The sequence below is a fragment of the Triticum urartu genome, chromosome 1, assembly GCF_003073215.2.
Source record: "Triticum urartu cultivar G1812 chromosome 1, Tu2.1, whole genome shotgun sequence".
In the NCBI taxonomy this organism is placed as follows: Eukaryota; Viridiplantae; Streptophyta; class Magnoliopsida; order Poales; family Poaceae; genus Triticum; species Triticum urartu.
Window position 1 is genome coordinate 98,913,005 of NC_053022.1, and position 20,340 is coordinate 98,933,344.

Genomic DNA, 20,340 nt, shown 5'->3' on the forward strand with positions numbered 1-20,340 from the left:
GAGGAGTTGGTGTTGACGGCTGCCGTAGTTTTCTCCTTGTTGAAGGAGACATCAAAACTACGATAGCACTCCATGGCCGTGTGATTTGGCTTGGAGTAGATTTGGCAGAAGACTTCTGGCAGATCGTTGCGGCCTCCTCCATTGCCGCGGCCCCCACCGCGACCACGCCCGCCGCCTCCATTGCCACGGCCGCCTCCATTGCGGCCACCATTGCCACTGCGGCCACCACCGCGGTTGGATCCACCGCGTCCGCCACGAGACACGGCGTTGGCAGAGGAGTGGGAGGACTGCCCTCCGCCTTCAAACATAGCCAGCCTGCTTTCGAAGCTGATCAGCTGCGAGTAAAGCTCACTCACCTTGATTTGCTGGGTGCGGGCGCAGATCGTGGAGACGAAATACACGTAGTCGTAGTCGAGTCCCGCCAAGATGTAGGACACCATGTCGTCGTCGGTGAGCGGCTTGCCCACCGATGCCATCTTAGCACCGAGCGCTTTCATGCGCCCGATGTATTCGGACATTGTCGAGTTGCCCTTCTTGGTGGTGGAGAGGGTGATTCTGGTGTTGACGACGTGCGCCTGGGTTTGGGAGATGAAGATCTCCCTGATGGCGGCCCATGCTTCGGCCGCCGTGTCACAGTGTGCGACCTGAACCATAACAGGAGCTAAGATAGAGTTGAAGATGAAGCTCAGCACCTGAGAATCTCGAGCCTTGTCGGTGTCGTATGCAGGGTTGGGCTCGTCCGTGGGCTTGCCGTCCTTGTCGTGGAGCTTCTGCTCCGGCTGCTCCCGATTTGGGTCGAGATAGGAGACGAGTTGTGCCCCACGGATGGCTGCCATGGCTTGCGCGCGCCATACCAGGAAGTTGGAGTGATGGAGTCGGTCGGCTATGGGGATGAGGGCAGGTGCGGCGACATCGGAGCTTGAGGAGGCCATGGCTACTAGATATGTGCTTTTAGAGGAGATAGGCTCCGAATACCATGAAAGATGGCTTGAAGTGTATGCCTAGCAGGGACGCGTTGCGTGTTATATATAGCCATAGGGCTAGGGTTTACAGATCCGGTAGTTAGTTAGGCTTGATCCCCAAGTTAGCTATTCTACAGATAAGGATCGAAGCTTTAAACCTAACTACCGGTTTACATATTGATACACACGCAACACCAAGAGAATATATGGTTTTATATACCCAACCGTATATACATACAATATATTCTAACATCTCTTGCATCTCCTGCCGACGGAATTGATTCAGATGTGTAGTGTAGTGCGTACGTGCTTGTCCTTCGGAAGAATCCATCCAGCAGCCAGGTCGCTGGAGAGGTTAGCTCTCTATGTGCATGCGTGCTAGTTTCTCGAGGATCTCAATCAACCAGCTCGACCTTTGTGTATTTGTGTCGCTCTTCGTTCGCGCCTTCCTTGATGAGACCTTTGATGTGAGCCGGGGCCTGCGCTAACATTCCGTTCTTCCCCGGCAACGTACTAAGCTTCAGCCTGCACGGCTCATGGTATTCTCTGTTGACATAGAGACGCTTCTTGGCAGGCCGTACATGAATGACGGTAACGAGGAGGAACTGTTTTGTATGAAGGCGTTGGGCCTCATCGAGCTGATGAACAAGTAGACGACAGGGCGAGTCAAGCTCAGTGGTCAAGCTGGAGATTGACGCCAAGCTAGTGTGCGGCCTTGAACCAGGAGCCTGCGGTGTCACGACGATATGCTTGAAATCGATTTCGACTACGGCTCACCTCAGGCCACATCACACAAGAACGCGGCAAGCAGCGGTGTTTAGTTCCTCCTGAAGATTGATATAAATAGATAGATAAACAGTGAACTGCCTATAATGCCCTTAATTAATGAATATACTACCGAAAATCTGTTGTAGTATTGGCTCATATGGGCCCTTCAACCACATAAATGGACGGCCCAAATAGACTAGATGCACCGTAAAAGGTCTCAAAAAGTACTCTCTCCGTCTGGTGTCAAAAAACGTCTTACATTATGGAATGGAGGGAGTAGCATACTAGAAAAATAGGAAAACACAACAACATTGCACATGTAACAACAACTGTAATAAGGGACAAGAACATATCACGACGGAGGTATTGTTCGTTCGTAGTAGGCGTAGCTGCTGCTGGAGCACATTGTCGATGATGGTGTTGGTGTCGAACTGGTGCGGACGGCGTTGAAGACGATGAGTAGGCCCGTCTGACTTGACTGAATACGACCCATGGTGACGAAATTGAGCAGTTGTGCAGAGCACTTTCCAAAAACCTAATTCGTCCTCTCCTGATGCAGGATCATAAAGACGAACGGTTCCGGATACCTTCTCTCCCGTGCGCCTATGCACGTCAGCATTTAGGATGGAGTGACTACGATGGCAGCGCAAGTTGCATGATGAGGCAAAACCCTAGGTATTTCGATGTGTCTTTGGCCGCAACCGGTAAGCAGTATATGTACGAGGACCATAGACAGTACCATGTCGCGATCATGATCTCGAACTGATTTGGTTTCCAAGTCGTGAACTTACCAGACAAGTAAATGATCAACTTGTCTTCCAAGACATCAAAATATAAAAACGACAAAAGGAAGCCGTGCTCTTGCAAGGCCACTGACCAGATTTTGGCAGAGCATCATGCGCATGTCGCACATCCGCCCTATCCTGAGCTCGGCAAGGCGAGGCGAGCACACACGTGTAGTCTTCTCTTTTTCTCCTCAACACATCACTTAGTGTGGTGGGGAGAACCCACTATATAAAGAGGTCAATATTTCTAACAACCCCCACTACCATTTAGAGATTTGCCTTTTCTCACTACTTGTTTAATATACCAGTGTTACAGCAGATATTGTTAAGTTGAACTTCTGCGTAGAGCTTTAAGCTACATCTATCTACAACTTCACAATGAACTATGTCTTGAATTGCAAGTTTAGTGTGAATTGATTTCTACTCAAAGTCTTAACTAGTACCTGGCTGCCAGTAGGCTACCCCACGGTTTGGAGCATGTACGACAACTCCCTGGTCTCTTCGCGAGCTTACTAGAGATCACTCAAGTCTCATAGACTACGATGCACAATTAGGGCTCATATAGGTATGTTATTTCATGACTGCTCTATGGGACAATATCTTTGCTAATCATAGCCAATAGAACCACATTAAGGCATGTTGCCAACCTGTCTTACAGCTCCGATCCTTACAGGCAATCTCGAAGCTCGACGCCAATCTTGATTAGCTCTATGGGCACATTAACGATGTCAAGTTGCCCAGCAACACCGACCTCGGCGAGCTTCAGAATGGTCTGGATCATTCCGGACAAACCGTTGATTCGTCCAAGGGAGCGGAACGACTGGTCCCGATGGGCACCATGGTAACACCGAGATTCGGGGGTCTAGGCATAAACACTATGTCCCACCCCTACCAGAGGTATGCAGCCCGACCAGTTCAATTCGTAATCTCCACTCAGTTTAATTGAAAACATGCATTGGAATTCTACGGATGTTTTTGGTTTGGGGCCCTAGATTGAGTTGCCTCATTTTGATGGCGCCAATCTAAAACTCTGGCAATCACGTTGTGGAAACTACTTCAAGCTCTGGAATACGCCATAGCCGCTTTAGATTTCCTATGTTTCGTTGCTATTCGTGGGAGCTCCTGCCCGTGTCTAAAGTGTTTCACCGACGAGTTCCTCACATTAATTGTGAGGAATTTTGTCGCCTACTGCAGTCCTGTTTCAGTCGCAGCCAACACCAATATATTTTGAGGAAAAGTTTCAGCATCATCAGTCAGGAACGGTGGATGATTACGTTGAGTGATTCTCTGATATGTATGACAAGCTATCAACATATTATGAGAGAAAATGCATTAGAATTGCTCCACAAAGTATTATATTGATTGAAAACACTATAAATGACAGTAGGGAAACATGATGCAAAATGGACATATCACTCGACTTTGACCAGTTTGGCTTGGTAATCCTATATGCAGTCATGCTCTGATACCAAAACAGCCGGGACCCCAATCCTAAGTCACACTGATCTAGCAAGTAACACATCATATCACTTTGCAGCCTCACACACGGTATCCCCATGGCTGTCGCCTTACCTTGGCCGGGACCGTTTGCGTCTTTTGGCTCACGCATATGATTGTGTCACTAGCATCCATATGACAGAGAATCTGAGTCGACATGACTAGTCGTAAACCAAGGTGGCACAAACTTACAAGGAGAGGCATACGTAACCCAACAGTGCACGTGTCGGTCAACAGCGTGTGCAACCGAGTCGTAGCAAGCTACAAGGACTTCAGTAAAACACCACGTGACATTTCCCCGAAGGGACATACATATGAGCAAAGAAGGATACATGACGGTCAATCCATGTGTTCTGGAGCAGTAGCGAAACTCGGTAGAAGCACTAAGTGGCATTTTCCCATAAAGAAGGCTACCAAGAATAAACAACTAGGTGTCAGATCCCACACATACCTAAGCATTTCAATAATATACACACAATATGCTCGATATGTGTAGATACAACATGGCATCACAACATAATTCTATGACTCAAAGTATTTCTTTAAGAGGCTGCGAGGAGCCTTACATAGCTTGATTTTACAAACATGGGTCTCATGACCCAACATACGACGTCATATGATACGTCTCCAACATATCAATAATTTTTGATTGCTCCATGCTATATTATCTACTGTTTTGGACATTATTGGGGTTTATTATCCACTTTTATATTATTTTTGGGACTAACCTATTAACCGGAGGCCCAGCCCAGAATTGCTGTTTTCCCTATTTTAGGGTTTCGAAGAAAAGGAATATCAAACGGAGTCCAAACGGAATGAAACCTTCGGGAACGTGATTTTCTCACCGAACATAATCCAGGAGACTTAGACCCTACGTCAAGCAACCAACAGGGAGGCCACGAGGTAGGGGGCGCGCCTACCCCCCACAGGCGCGCCCTCCATCCTCGTGGGCCCGCTATTGCTCCACCGACGTACTTCTTCCTCCTATATATACCTACGTACCCCCAAACGACCACATACGGAGCCAAAACCCTAATTCCACCGCCGTAACTTTTTGTATCCACGAGATCCCATCTTGGGGCCTGTTCCGGAGCTCCGCCGGAGGGGGCATCGATCACGGAGGGCTTCTACATCAACACCATAGCCTCTTCGATGAAGTGTGAGTAGTTTACCTCAGACCTACGGGTCCATAGTTATTAGCTGGATGGCTTCTTCTCTCTTTTTGGATCTCAATACAAAGTTCTCCCCCTCTCTTGTGGAGATCTATTCGATGTAATCTTCTTTTGCGGTGTGTTTGTTGAGACCGATGAATTGTGGGTTTATGATCAAGTTTATCTATGAACAATATCTGAATCTTCCCTTAATTCTTTTATGTATGATTGGTTATCTTTGCAAGTCTCTTCGAATTATCAGTTTGGTTTGGCCTACTAGATTGATCTTTCTTGCAATGGGAGAAGTGCTTAGCTTTGGGTTCAATCTTGCGGTGTCCTTTCCCAGTGACAGTAGGGGCAGCAAGGCACGTATTGTATTGTTGCCATCGAGGATAACAAGATGGGGTTTTTATCATATTGCATGAATTTATCCCTCTACATCATGTCATCTTGCTTAAGGCGTTACTCTGTTCTTATGAACTTAATACTCTAGATGCATGTTGGATAGCGGTCGATGTGTGGAGTAATAGTAGTAGATGCAGGCAGGAGTCGGTCTACTTGTTTTGGACGCGATGCCTATATACATGATCATACCTAGATATTCTCATAACTATGCTCAATTATGTCAATTGCTCAGCAGTAATTCGTTCACCCACCGTAAAATACCTATGCTCTTGAGAGAAGCCACTAGTGAAACCTATGGCCCCCGGGTCTATCTTCATCATATTAATCTTCCAATACTTAGTTATTTTCATTGCTTTTATTTTACTTTGCATCTTTATCATAAAAATACCAAAAATATTATGTTATCATATCTATCAGATCTCACTCTCGTAAGTGACCATGTAGGGATTGACAACCCCTTATCGCGTTGGTTGCGAGGATTTATTTGTTTTGTGTAGGTGCGAGGGACTCGCGCGTAGCCTCCTACTGGATTGATACATTGGTTCTCAAAAACTGAGGGAAATACTTACCCTACTTTGCTGCACCACCCTTTCCTCTTCAAGGGAAAACCAACGCAAGTGCTCAAGAGGTAGCAAGAAGGATTTCTGGCGCCGTTGCCGGGGAGGTCTACGCAAAAGTCAATATACTAAGTACCCATCACATACCCTTATCTCCCACATTACATTATTTGCCATTTGCCTCTCATTTTCCTCTCCCCCACTTCACCCTTGCCATTTTATTCGCCCTCTCTCTCTCTATCCTCCCTCTCTTTTCCGTTCGTCGCTTTTCCGTTTGCTTGTCGTTATGCCTAGTCCCTTATCTTCCCCGTTGTCTCCCGAAAATGAAGTTCTAAACTTTAAAGAAAGGGAGGGAGAAAAACTAAAAGACGCTTGGTATAGAATTTGCAATGCTCAAAATAGATCTACTAGGCAACAATCTACTTCCATTCTTCTTCGCAATTTTTATGTAGGCGTAACTCCTTGGCACAGATATATCCTTGATACCATTACCAGAGGGAACTTCTTGGGTAGCCATACTTTTGATTCTTATAATGCTATGATAGATTTGTTTGTCTCACCATCTCTTTTGGTTAATGGAACTATGTTAACTTTGGAGCATGTAATGCAAAAACTTGAAATTATTGAAAATAAAGTTGCTACCATTGAGTTATTGAAAATTTCGATAAAAAGATCCACAACCAAATTACTCAATATGGATCTAAAGTAGGAGTAACTTTGAAAAATATTAAAGAGAAGGAACCTATAGTTAATGAAAGAATAAACCATGATTCCATTAGAATCGATAAACTTGAGGGTATCATTACCAACTTGGGAACCACTTTTTCTTCCGTAAAGAATACTCCAAGTCCTCCAACTAAACTGTCAAGTTTATGTATGTTCCTAAAAATAAAGGTGAATCCTCTAGCAAAGAAACTACGGATCTCAAATCTATAAGTGTTCGCCCTAATCTTTTTGCTATCATTAAGGAACCATTTGCTGCCAATGATTTTTTTCAATCTTGTGCCTAAAAGTTTGATAATAAATAAAAGGAAAGAAATTCCTAAGGACGGTAGATGCCTCATTGAAGAATTACCTACCAAAGATGGCAATACCGAGATCTATCCTTGCTTTTTATGCCTAGTTAGGGGCGTTAAACGATAGCGCTTGTCGGGAGGCAACCCAATTTTATTTTTATTCCTTGCTTTTCGCTCCTGCTTAGTAATAAATAATTTATCTAGCCTCTGTTTTGGTTGTGTTTTTTTGTGTTTAATTAGTGTTTATGCCAAGTAGAACCGTTGGGAAGACTTGGGGAATGTCTTGTTAATCTTGCTGTAAAAAACAGAAACTTTAGCATTCACGAGAACTGCTGCCATTTTTATTTGGAAAGTGCTATTTAGTTAATTATTTTTTCAGATGATTAATAGATAAATTACTCACGTCTAGAAATTTATTTTAGAATTTTTGGGGTTCCAGATCTTGCGCTAGCTACAGATTACTACAGACTGTTCTGTTTTTGACAGATTCTGTTTTTCGTGTGTTGTTTGCATATTTTGATGAATCTATGGCTAGTAAAATAGTTTATAAACCATAAAGAAGTTTGAATACAGTAGGTTTAAAACCAATATAAATAAAGAATGAGTTCATTACAGTACCTTGAACTTGAAGTGGTCTTTTGTTTTTTTTCGCTAACGGAGCTCACGAGATTTTCTACTTTAAGTTTTGTGTTGTGAAGTTTTCAAGTTTTGGGTAAAGATTTGATGGATTATGGAACAAGGAGTGGCAAGAGACTAAGCTTGGGGATGCCCATGGCACCCCCAAGATAATCTAAGGACACCTAGAAGCCAAATCTTGGGGATGCCCCGGAAGGCATCCCCTCTTTCGTCTACTTCTATCGGTAACTTTACTTGGAGCTATATTTTTATTCACCACATGATATGTGTTTTGCTTGGAGCGTCTTGTATGATTTGAGTCTTTATTTTTTAGTTTACCACAATCATCCTTACTGTACACACCTTTTGAGAGAGACACACATGATTCGAAAATTATTAGAATACTCTATGTGCTTCACTTATATCTTTTGAGTTATATAGTTTTGCTCTAGTGCTTCACTTATATCTTTTAGAGCGTGGTGCTGGATATGTTTTATAGAAACTATTAATCTCTCATGCTTAACTTAGATCATTTTTGAGAATCTTAAATTGAAGGAAATATGCCCTAGAGGCAATAATAAAGTTATTATTTATTTCCTTATATCATGATAAATGTTTATTATTCATGCTAGAATTGTATTAACCGGAAACATGATACATGTGTGAATACATAGACAAACAGAGTGTCACTAGTATGCCTCTACTTGACTAGCTCGTTGATCAAAGATGCTTATGTTTCCTAGCCATAAACAAAGAGTTGTCATTTGATTAACGGGATCACATCATTAGGAGAATGATGTGATTGACTTGACCCATTCCGTTAGCTTAGCACTTGATCGTTTAGTTTGTTGCTATTGCTTTCTTCATGACTTATACATGTTCCTATGACTATGAGATTATGCAACTCCCGTTTACCGGAGGAACACTTTGTGTGCCACCAAACGTCACAACGTAACTGGGTGATTATAAAGGTGCTCTACAGGTGTCTTCGAAGGTACTTGTTGGGTTGGCGTATTTTGAGATTAGGATTTGTCACTCCGATTGTCGGAGAGGTGTCTCTGGGCCCTCTCGGTAATACACATCACTCAAGCCTTGCAAGCATTGCAACTAATAAGTTAGTTGCGGGATGATGTATTACGGAACGAGTAAAGAGACTTGCCGGTAACGAGATTGAACTAGGTATTGAGATACCGATGATCGAATCTCGGGCAAGTAACATACCGATGACAAAGGGAACAACGTATGTTGTTATGCGGTCTGACCGATAAAGATCTTCGTAGAATATGTAGGAGCCAATATGAGCATCCAGGTTCCGCTATTGGTTATTGACCAAAGACGTGTCTCGGTCATGTCTACATAGTTCTCGAACCCATAGGGTCCGCACGCTTAAAGTTCAGTGACGATCGTAATTAGGGTTTTTGTGTTTTGATATACCGAAGGTTGTTCGGAGTCTCGGATGTGATCACGGACATGACGAGGAGTCTCGAAATGGTCGATACATAAAGATTGATATATTGGAAGCCTATATTTGGATATCGGAATCGTTCCGGGTGAAATCGGGATTTTACCAGAGTACCGGGGGGTTACCGGTACCCCCCGGGGGTTAATGGGCCTACATGGGCCCTAAGGGAGAAGAGGAGGGCCGGCCAGGACAGGCCGCGCGCCCCCTCCCCCTAGTCCGAATAGGAAAAGGAGGGGGGCGCCCCCCTTTCCTCTTTCCCCCTTCCCCTTTCCTTCTCCAACAAGGCAAGAGGGGGGAATCCTACTCCCGGCGGGAGTAGGACTCCTCCAGGCGCACCCCTAGGGGCCGGCCGCACCTCCCCCTCCCTCCTTTATATACGGGGGAAGGGGGGCACCCATGACACACAAGTTGATCTTCGTGATCGTTTCTTAGCCGTGTGCGGTGCCCCCTTCCACCATATTCCACCTCGGTCATATCTTAGCGGTGCTTAGGCAAAGCCCTGCGTCGGTAGAACATCATCACCGTCATCACGCCGTCGTGCTGACGAAACTCTCCCTCAACACTCGGCTGGATCGGAGCTCGAGGGACGTCACCGAGTTGAACGTGTGCAGAACTCGGAGGTGCCGTAGTTCGGTACTTGGATTGGTCGGATCAGGAAGACGTACGACTACTTCCTCTACGTTGTGTCAACGCTTCTGTTGCCGATCTACGAGGGTACGTAGACAACACTCTCCCCTCTCGTTGCTATACATCACCATGATCTTGCGTGTGCGTAGGATTTTTTTTGAAATTACTACGTTCCCCAACAGTGGCATCCGAGCTAGGTTTTATGCGTAGATGTCATATGCACGAGTAGAACACAAGTGAGTTGTGGGCGATATAAGTCATACTGCTTACCAACATGTCATACTTTGGTTCAGCGGTATTGTTGGATGAAGCGGCCCGGACCAACATTACGCGTACGCTTACGCGAGACTGGTTTTACCGCCGTGCTATGCACACAGGTGACTAGCGGGTGTCAGTTTCTCCAACTTTAGTTGAACCGAGTATGGCTACGCCCGGTCCTTGAGAAGGTTAAAACAGCACCAACTTGACAAACTATCATTGTGGTTTTGATGCGTAGGTAAGAACGGTTCTTGCTAAGCCCGTAGCATCCACGTGAAACTTGCAACAACAAAGTAGAGGACGTCTCACTTGTTTTTGCAGGGCATGTTGTGATGTGATATGGTCAAGATGTGATGAGATATAAGTTGTTGTATAAGATGATCATGTTTTGTTGAAGTTATCAGCAACTGGCAGAAGCCTTATGGTTGTCTCTTTATTGCATAAGATGCAAGCGCCAAATAATTGCTTTACAATTATCGCTATGCGATAGCAATAGTTACAAGAGCAATAGTTGGCGAGACGACCATGTGACGACACATTGATATAGATCAAGATGATGGAGATCATGGTGTCATGCCGGTGACGATGGAAATCATGACGATGTTTTGGAGATGGAGATCAAAGGCACAAGATGATGATGGCCATATCATGTCACATATTTTGATTACATGTGATGTTTATCTTTTACGCATCTTATCTTGCTTTAATTGATGGTAGCATTATAAGATGATCTCTCACTAAATTTCAAGATAAAAGTGTTCTCCCTGAGTATGCACCGTTGCCAAAGTTCGTCGTGCCCAGACACCACGTGATGATCGGGTGTGATAAGCTCTACGTCCATCTACAGCGGGTGCAAGCCAGTTTTGCACATGCAGAATACTCAGGTTAAACTTGACGAGCCTAGCATATGCAGATATGGCCTTGGAACACTGAGACTGAAAGGTCGAGCATGAATCATATAGTAGATATGATCAACATAGTGATGTTCACCATTGAAAACTACTCCATTTCACGTGATGATCGGTTATGGTTTAGTTGATTTGGATCACGTGATCACTTAGAAGATTAGAGGGATGTCTTTCTAAGTGGGAGTTCTTAAGTAATATGATTAATTGAACTTTAATTTATCATGAATTTAGTCCTGGTAGTATTAGCATATCTATGTTGTAGATTAATAGCTCGCGATGTTGCTCCCCGTTTAATTTTTTATATATTCCTAGAGAAAACTATGTTGAAAAATGTTAGTAGCAACGATGCGGATTGGATCCGTGATCTGAGGATTAACCTTATTACTGCACAGAAGTATTATGTCCTTGATGCACCGCTAGGTGACAGACCTATTGCAGGAGCAGATGCAGATGTTATGAACATTTGACAAAAGCTCGGTATGATGACTGCTTGATAGTTTCGTGCACCATGCTTTACGGCTTAGAACTGGGACTTCAAAAATGTTTTGAACGCCACAGAGCATATAAGATGTTCTAAGAGTTGAAATTGGTATTTCATACTCATGCCCGTGTCGAGAGGTATGAGACCTCTGACAGTACTTTGCCTACAAGATGGAGGAGAATTGCTCAGCTAGTGAGCATGTGCTCAGAATGTCTGAGTACTACAATCACTTGAATCAAGTGGGAGTTAATCTTCCAGATAAGATAGTGATTGACAGAGTTCTCTAGTCACTATCATCAAGTTTCTAGAACTTCGTGATGAACTATAATATGCAAGGGATAACGGAAACGATTCCCAAGCTCTTCGTGATGCTGAAATCGACGAAGGTAGAAATCAAGAAAAGCATCAACTGTTGATGGTTAACAAGACCACTAGTTTCAAGAAAAGGGCAAAGGGAAGAAGGGGAACTTCAAGAAGAACGGCAAGCAAGTTGCTGCTCAAGTGAAGAAGCCCAAGTCTGGACCTAAGCCTGAGACTAAGTGCTTCTACTGCAAAGGAACTGGTCACTGGAAGCGGAACTACCCCAAGTAATTGGCAGATAAGAAGGATGGCAAAGTGAACATAGGTATATTTGATATACATGTTATTGATGTGTACTTTACTAGTGTTTGTAGCAACCCCTCAGTATTTGATACTAATTCAGTTGCTAAGAATAGTAACTCGAAACGGGAGTTGCAGAATGAACAGAGACTAGTTAAGGGTGAAGTGACGATGTGTGTTGGAAGTGGTTCCAAGATTGATATGATCATCATCGCACACTCCCTATACTTTCGGGATTAGTGTTGAACCTAAATAAGTGTTATTTGGTGTTTGCGTTGAGCATGAATATGATTTGATCATGTTTATTGCAATACGGTTATTCATTTAAGTAAGAGAATAAATTGTTGTTCTGTTTACATGAATAAAACCTTCTATGGTCATACACCCAATGAAAATGGTTTGTTGGATCTCGATTGTGGTGATACACATTCTCATAATATTGAAGCCAAAAGATGCAAAGTTAATAATGATAGTGCAACTTATTTGTGGCACTACGCATGAAGAAAATACATGCTGATGGGCTTTTGGAATCACTTGATTATGAATCAGTTGATGCTTGCGAACCGTGCCTCATGGAAAGATGACTAAGACTCCGTTCTCCGGAACAATGGAGCAAGCAACTGACTTATTGGAAATAATACATACTGATGTATGCAGTCCGATGAATGTTGAGGCTCGCGGCGGGTATCGTTATTTTCTAACCTTCACAGATGATTTGAGCAGATATGGGCATATCTACTTGATGAAACATAAGTCTGAAACATTTGAAAAGTTCAAAAACTTCAGAGTGAAGTGGAAAATCATCGTGACAAGAAAATAAAGTTTCTACGATCTGATCGCAGAGACAAATATTTGAGTTATGAGTTTGGTCTTCAATTAAAACAATGTGGAATAGTTTCACAAAATCATGCCACCTGGAACACCACAGCATAATGGTGTGTCCGAACGTCATAACCATACTATTATTGGATATAGTGCAATCTATGATGTTTCTTACCGATTAACCACTATAGTTTTGAGGTTATGCATTAGAGACAACTACATTCACCTTAAAAAGGGCACCATCTAAATCCGTTGAGACGACACCGTATGAACTATGGTTTAGCAAGAAACCTAAGCTGTCGTTTCTTAAAGTTTGGGGTTGCAATGCTTATGTGAAAAAGTTTCATCTTGATAAGCTCAAACCCAAGTCGGAGAAGTGCATCTTCATAGGATACCCAAAAGTAACTGTTGGGTACACCTTCTATCACAGATCCAAAGGCAAGATATTTGTTACTAAGAATGGATCCTTTCTAGAGAAGGAGTTTCTCTCGAAAGAAGTGAGTGGGAGAAAAGTAGAACTTGATGAGGTAATTGTACCTGCTCCCTTATTGGAAAGTAGTTCATCACAGAAATCTGTTTCTGTGACTCCTACACCAATTAGTGAGGAAGCTAATGATGATGATCATGTAACTTCAAATCAAGTTACTACCGAACCTCGTAAGGTCAACCAGAGTGAGATCCGCACCAAAGTGGTACGGTAATCCTATTGTGGAGATCATGTTAATTGACCATGACGAACCTACGAACTATGAGGAAGCGATGATGAGCCCAGATTCCGCGAAATGGCTTGAGGCCATGAAATCTGAGATGGGATCCATGTATGAGAACAAAGTGTGGACTTTGGTTGACTTGCCCGGAAGACGGACACTGATAGTAGTGTTACTATCTACAAAGCTAGACTTGTCGAAAAAGGTTTTTGACAAAGTTCAAGGTGTTGACTATGATGAGATTTTCTCACTCGTAGCGATGCTTAAGTTTGTCTGAATCATGTTAGCAAATTGCCGCATTTTATGAAATCTGGCAAATGGATAAACAAAATTGCATTCCTTAAAGGATTTGTTAAAGAAAGAGTTGTATATGATGCAACCAGAAGGTTTTGTCAATCCTAAAGGTGCTAACAAAATATGCAAGCTCCAGCGATCCATCTATGGACTGGTGCAAGCATCTCGGAGTTGGAATATACGCTTTGATAAGTTGATCAAAGCATATAGTTTTTTACAGACTTGCCGTGAAGCCTGTATTTACAAGAAAGTGAGTGGGAGCACTACAGCATTTCTGATAAGTATATGTGAATGACATATTGTTGATCAGAAAGAATGTAGAATTATTCTGCAAAGCATAAAGGAGTGTTTGAAAAGGAGTTTTTCAAAGAAAGACCTCGGTGAAGCTGCTTACATATTGAGCATCAAGATCTATAGAGATAGATCAAGACGCTTGATAAGTTTTTTCAATGAGTACATACCTTGACAAGATTTTGAAGTAGCTCAAAATGGAACAGCCAAAGAAAGATCTCTTGCCTGCGTTACAAGGTGTGAAATTGAGTAAGACTCAAATCCCGACCACGGCAGAAGATAGAAGGAGAATGAAAGTCATTCCCTATGCCTCAGCCATAGGTTCTATAAAGTATGCCATGCTGTGTACCAGATCTATTGTATACCCTACATTGTTTTTTGGCAAGGGAGTACAATAGTGATCTAGGAGTAGATCACTGGACAGCGGTCAAAATTATCCTTAGAGGACTAAGGAAATATTTATCGATTATGGAGGTGATAAAAGAGTTCGTCGTAAAGAGTTACGTCGATGCAAGCTTTGACACCGATCTGGATGACTCTAAGACTCGATCTAGATACATATTGAAAGTGGGAGCTATTAGCTAGAGTAGCTCCGTGCAGAGCTTTGTAGACATAGAACTTTGCAAAATACTTACGGATCTGAATTGACGGACCCGTTGACTAAAATTATCTCACAAGCAAAACATGATCACACCTTAGTACTATTTGGGTGTTAATCACATAACGATGTGAACTAGATTACTGACTCTAGTAAACCCTTTGGGTTTTGGTCACATGTCGATGTGAACTATGGGTGTTAACCACATAAAGATGTGAACTATTGATGTTAAATCACATGGCGATGTGATCTAGATTATTGACTCTAGTGCAAGTAGGAGACTGAAGGAAATATGCCCTAGAGGCAATAATAAAGTTATTATTTATTTCCTTATATCATGATAAATGTTTATTATTCATGCTAGAATTGTATTAGCCGGAAACATGATACATGTGTGAATACATAGACAAACTGAGTGTCACTAGTATGCCTCTACTTGACTAGCTCGTTGATCAAAGATGATTATGTTTCCTAGCCATAGACAAAGAGTTGTCATTTGATTAATGGGATCACATCATTAGGAGAATGATGTGATTGACTTGACCCATTCCGTTAGCTTAGCACTTGATCGTTCAGTTTGTTGCTATTGCTTTCTTCATGACTTATACATGTTCCTATGACTATGAGATTATGCAACTCCCGTTTACCGGAGGAACACTTTGTGTGCCACCAAATGTCACAACGTAACTGGGTGATTATAAAGGTGCTCTACAGGTGTCTTCGAAGGTACTTGTTGGGTTGGCGTATTTCGAGATTAGGATTTGTCACTCCGATTGTCGGAGAGGTATCTCTGGGCCCTCTCGGTAATACACATCACTCAAGCCTTGCAAGCATTGCAACTAATAAGTTAGTTGCGGGATGATGTATTACGAAACGAGTAAAGAGACTTGCCGGTAACGAGATTGAACTAGGTATTGACATACCGACGATCGAATCTCGGGCAAGTAACATACCGATGACAAAGGGAACAACGTATGTTGTTATGCGGTCTGACCGATAAAGATCTTCGTAGAATATGTAGGAGCCAATATGAGCATCCAAGTTCCACTATTGGTTATTGACCAGAGACGTGTCTCGGTCATGTCTACATAGTTCTCGAACCCGTAGGGTCCACACGCTTAAAGTTCAGTGACGATCGTAATTAGGGTTTTTGTGTTTTGATGTACCAAAGGTTTTTCGGAGTCCCGGATGTGATCACGGACATGACGAGGAGTCTCGAAATGGTCGATACATAAAGATTGATATATTCGAAGCCTATATTTGGGTATCGGAATCGTTCCGGGTGAAATCGGGATTTTACCGGAGTACCGGGGGGTTACCGGAACCCCCCCCCCCCCCGGGGGGTTAATGGGCCTACATGGGCCCTAAGGGAGAATAGGAGGGTCGGCCAGGGTAGGCCGCGTGCCCCCTCCCCCCTAGTCCGAATAGGACAAGGAAGGGGGGGCGGCGCCCCCCTTTCCTCTTTCCCCCTTCCACTTTCCTTCTCCAACAAGGCAAGAGGGGGGAGTCCTACTCCCGGGAGGAGTAGGACTCCTCCAGGCGCACCCCTAGGGGCCGGTCACACCTCCCCCCTCCCTCCTTTATATACGGGGGAAGGGGGCACCCCATGACACACAAGTTGATCTTCGTGATCGTTCCTTAGCCGTGTGCGGTGCCCCCTTCCACCATATTCCACCTCGGTCATATCGTAGTGGTGCTTAGGCGAAGCCCTGCGTCGGTAGAACATCATCACCGTTATCACGCCGTCATGCTGACGAAACTCTCCCTCAACACTCGGCTGGATCGGAGCTCGAGGGACGTCACCGAGTTGAATGTGTGCAGAACTCGGAGGTACTTGGATTGGTCGGATCGGGAAGACATACGACTACTTCCTCTACGTTGTGTCAACGCTTCCGTTGCCGGTCTACGAGGGTACGTAGACAACACTCTCCCCTCTCGTTGCTATACATCACCATCATCTTGCGCGTGCGTAGGATTTTTTTTGAAATTACTACGTTCCCCAACATAAATAGCATGGTAATTTGCTTAAATAATCCTTATATGCTAGGTATACAAGATTAATAATAAAATTCTCTTCTGAGTGTGTTGAATACTATGAGAAGTTTGAAACTTGATAATTGTTTTGAGGTATGGAGATGGTGATATTAGAGTTATGCTAGTTGAGTAGTTGTGAATTTGAGAAATACTTGTGTTGAAGTTTGTGATTCCCGTAGCATGCACGTATGGTGAACCGTTATGTGATGAAGTCAGAGCATGATTTTATTGATTGTCTTCCTTATGAGTGGTGGTCGGGGACGAGCGATGGTATTTTCCTACCAATCTATCCCCCTAGGAGCATGCGCGTAATACTTTGCTTTGATAACTTGTAGATTTTTACAATAAGTATATGAGTTCTTTATGACTAATGTTGAGTCCATGGATTATACACACTCTCACCCTTCCACCATTGCTAGCCTCTCTAACACCGCGCACCTTTCGCCGGTATCATACACCCACCATATACCTTCCTCAAAACAGCCACCATACCTACCTATCATGGCATTTCCATAGCCATTCCGAGATATATTGCCATGCAACTTTCCACCGTTCCGTTTACTATGACACGCTCCATCATTGACATATTGTTTTGCATGATCATGTAGTTGACATCATATTTGTAGTGAAGCCACCATTCATAATTCTGTCATACATGTCACTCATGAGTCATTGCATATCCCGGTACACCGCCGGAGGCATTCACATAGAGTCATATTTTGTTCTAAGTATCGAGTTGTAATTCTTGAGTTGTAAGAAAATAAAAGTGTGATGATCATCATTATTAGAGCATTGTCCCAAGTGAGGAAAGGATGATGGAGACTATGATTCCCCCACAAGTCGGGATGAGACTCCGGACAAAAAAAAAGAGGCCATAAAAAAGAGAGAAAATGCCCAAATAAAAAAATGAGAGAAAAAGAGAGAAGGGACAATGCTACTATCCTTTTACCACACTTGTGCTTCAAAGTAGCACCATGATCTTCATAGTAGAGAGTCTCCTTTGTTATCACTTTCATATACTAGTGGGAAATTTTCATTATAGAACTTGGCTCGTATATTCCAATGATGGGCTTCCTCAAAATGCCCCAGGTCTTCGTGAGCAAGCAAGTTGGATGCACACCCACTTAGTTTCTTTTTGAGCTTTCATATACTTATAGCTCTAGTGCATCCGTTGCATGGCAATCCCTACTCACTCACATTGATATCTATTGATGGGCATCTCCATAGCCCATTGATACGCCTAGTTGATGTGAGACTATCTTCTCCTTTTTGTCTCCTCCACAACCACCATTCTATTCCACCTAAAGTGCTATGTCCCTGGCTCACACTCATGTATTGCGTGAAGATTGAAATTTTTTTGAGAATGTCAAAAGTAAGAAACAATTGCTTGGCTTGTCATCGGGGTTGTGCATGATTTAAATACTTTGTGTGGTGAAGATAGAGCATAGCCAGAGTATATGATTTTGTAGGGATAACTTTCTTTGGCCATGTTATTTTGAAGAGACATAATTGCTTAGTTAGTATGCTTAAAGTATTATTATTTCTATGTCAATATTGAACTTTTGTCTTGAATCTTTCAGATCTGAATATTTATGCCACAATTCAGAAGAATTACATTGAAAATATGCCAAGTAGCACTCTACATCAAAAATTCTATTTTTATCATTTACCTACTCGAGGACGAGCAGGAATTAAGCTTGGGGATGCTTGATACATCTCCAACGTATCTATAATTTTTGATTGCTCCATGCTATATTATCTACTGTTTTGGACATTATTGGGCTTTATTATCCACTTTTATATTATTTTGGGGACTAACTTATTAACCGGAGGCCCAGCCCAGAATTGTTGTTTTTTTTGCCTATTTTAGGGTTTCGAAGAAAAGGAATATCAAATGGAGTCCAAACGGAATGAAACCTTCGGGAACGTGATTTTCTCACTGAACATGATCCAGTAGACTTGGACCCTACGTCAAGCAACCAACAGGGAGGCCACGAGGTAGGGGGCGCGCCTACCCCCCACAGGCGCGCCCTCCATCCTCGTGGGCCCGCTATTGCTCCACCGACGTACTTCTTCCTCCTATATATATACCTACGTACCCCCAAACGATCACATACGGAGCCAAAACCCTAATTCCACCACCGTAACTTCCTGTATCCACGAGATCCCATCTTGGGGCCTGTTCCGGAGCTCCGCCGGAGGGGGCATCGATCACGGAGGGCTTCTACATCAACACCATAGCCTCTCCGATGAAGTGTGAGTAGTTTACCTCAGACCTACGGGTCCATAGTTATTAGCTAGATGGCTTCTTCTCTCTTTTTGGATCTCAATACAAAGTTCTCCCCCTCTCTTGTGGAGATCTATTCGATGTAATTGATACGTCTCCGTCGTATCTATAATTTTTGATTGTTCCATGCCAATATTCTACAACTTTCATATACTTTTGGCAACTTTTTATACTATTTTTGGGACTAACATATTGATCCAGTGCCAGTTCCTGTTTCTTGCATGTTTTTTGTTTCACAGAATATCCATATCAAACGGAGTCCAAACAGGATAAAACTAACGGAGATTGTTTTTGGAATATATAGGATAAAACTAACGGAGATTGTTTTTGGAATATATATGATTTTTGGGAAGAAAAATCCACGCGAGACGGTGCCCGAGGGGGCCACGAGGCAGGGGGGCGCGCTCCTGACCCTCGTGGCTACCCCGTAAGGCAGTTGATGCCCTTCTTTCGCCGCAAGAAAGCTAATATCCGGATAGAGATCGTGTTAAAATTTCAGCCCAATCGGAGTTACGGATCTCCGGGAATATAAGAAACGGTGAAAGGGAAGAATCTGAGAACGCAGAAACAGAGAGAGACAGAGAGACAGATCCAATCTCGGAGGGGCTCTCGCCCCTCCCATGCCATGGAGGCCATGGACCAGAGGGGAAACCCTTCTCCCATCTAGGGAGGAGGTCAAGGGAGAAGAAGAAGGAGGGGGGCTCTCTCCCCCTCGCTTCCAGTGGCACCGGAGTGCCACCGGGGGCCATCATCATCACCACAATCTTCACCAACAACTTCACCGCCATCATCACCAACTCTTCCCCCCTCTATGAAGCGGTGTAAGCTCTCTCTTACCCGCTGTAATCTCTACTTAAACATGGTGCTCAACGCTATATATTATTTCCCAATGATGTATGGCTATCCTATGATGTTTGAGTAGATCTGTTTTGTCCTAATTGTTATTTGATGATCGTGATTGGTTTGAGTTGCATGTTTTATTATTGGTGTTGTCCTATGGTGCTCTCCGTGTCGCGCAAGCGTGAGGGATCCCCGCTGTAGGGTGTTGCAATACGTTCATGATTCGCTTATAGTGGGTTGCGTGAGTGACTGAAACACAAACCCGAGTAAGGGGGTTGTTGCGTATGGGATAAAGAGGACGTGATGCCTTATAATGCTATGGTTGGGTTTTATCTTAATGATCTTTAGTAGTTGCGGATGCTTGCTAGAGTTCCA

General features: G+C 43.4%; 1 pseudogene; it reads right to left on the reverse strand.

The window, feature by feature from the left end:
• Positions 1-319: 319 nt before the first annotated feature.
• Positions 320-458, reverse strand: LOC125533331 (annotated as a pseudogene).
• Positions 459-20,340: the final 19,882 nt, after the last annotated feature.